We start from the raw sequence: 1,853 nt of genomic DNA, 5'->3' as shown, positions 1-1,853 counted from the left end.
TCACTGCCAGACAGAAAATCTGACCCTGTTGCCCATAGCAACCAATCAGCACTCTGCTTTCATTTCTTTACCTGCTCTGGAAAAATGAATGCTGCGTTGTGATTGGTTGCTATGGGCAAGAACAACGTTTTTCTTCAGGAAAGGGATTTTAGACGCTGCGATTATCGCATTTTGTGACAGATCACGGTGTGTTATTGCCACGAATACTAATCTATGCGGTACAAATGTGGACATGCTGTGTTAAGCATAAGAACTGTTGGATTTCACCGCGTGTACACATGCGACACCCGTAGGTTATCATTCGCGGTATAACGCACTCCATTCGATCACGATCGCGAGTGTAAAAGTGCCAGGGAGCCACGGTCTTGGACAGCTGTGATAAATGACGGCCATCACGTATCCTCTCACCAACAAATAGAAATTAATACGTCCTTTTTTTTTTCTTGCCCGCTGTGATGAGTTTTACAAACCAATAGGAGATTTATTACCACTGACATTTGTACGCTGCGCCGTCTTTTCAACAGGGCAGCGTGATGAATGAGAATGATGAATCTGTTGTATGGGTAAAAAAACACCACCAAAATCCTTAGTAAATTAATGTGAAGGGAAAACGGCGCAGGGGCTTCAAAAACATGGCGTATAAGAGTCCTCTATCACTTGACAAAATGGAGACACGACATGATGGCAATTAAAAAAAAAAATATACAATTCTTACCGCAGTCGATTTCTGATTTTCCTGTTGATCCACAAATCATATAAAAAATAGTAAAAGCGTTCAGCCCACTTAGGGTATGTTCACACGCACTAATTACGGACGTAATTCGGGCGCTTTTGCCCCGAATTACGTCCGAAAATAGCGCCTCAATAGCGTTGACAAACATCTGCCCATTGAAAGCAATGGGCAGACGTTTGTCTGTTCACACGAGGCGTATATTTACGCGCCGCTGTCAAATGACGGCGCGTAAATAGACGCCCGCGTCAAAGAAGTGACCTGTCACTTCTTTGGCCGTAATTGGAGCCGTTATTCATTGACTCCAAAGAATAGCAGCGCCAATTACGTCCGTAATGGACGCGGCGTTCAAGCGCCTGCACATGCCGATACGGCTGAAATTTCGGGGATGTTTTCAGGCGGAAACATCCCCGTAATTTCAGCCGTTACGGACGCTGTCGTGTGAACATACCCTTAGTCATGAAGACGCTGACGATCGCTCAAAATCAATGTCTCTTGTGGGCAGCAAAGCGAGTGGGGAAAAGGACATGTGGTCACTCATAGACAGGCATAACCTCCAGCTGCCCGCTCTACCAGCGAGAGAGAAAGGGCAAAATGTTATTAGAAGTTATTCTCAAGGTTTTCCTGCTTTGCCATGATATCTGATGCCGTCTTGGCCTCCATGGCGATGACTGAGTCCCGGTACAAATGCGGCATTACCGTGACTGTCTTCACACGGGACGAGTCGCAATTGATCTTTCCACCATTGCAAAACCCTGCTATGGTCTTGAGGTGGTTTATGGCGTTCTCCTTACGGTAACGTCACAATTTAACCACAACTCGCACGCGACCAAATATTGTCGCCGCAAAGCCCGAGCCTAATGCGAGGGCTACACGGAGACCTTATGTAGTGCTAGTGATTAACTATTGAGCGACATCTGCAGTCCACAACATCGCATGCAACTCAATGTATTTATTTGGACTGCAGCGGTCACTCAAAAGCTCAAACTAATCAGTTTAGGTGTAGCCCCGGCCTAAGAGTAATGAACTGAAAGAGGGCAACATCCAGCAAGGGGTCAAGAATGTGTGACTACAGTGCAAATCATCATTTACAGGGTTTCAAGTACAGGAGTGTAGATAGGAA

This window comes from Rhinoderma darwinii, chromosome 7, assembly GCF_050947455.1.
Source record: "Rhinoderma darwinii isolate aRhiDar2 chromosome 7, aRhiDar2.hap1, whole genome shotgun sequence".
Classification (NCBI taxonomy): Eukaryota; Metazoa; Chordata; class Amphibia; order Anura; family Rhinodermatidae; genus Rhinoderma; species Rhinoderma darwinii.
This window is presented reverse-complemented; position numbering follows the sequence as displayed.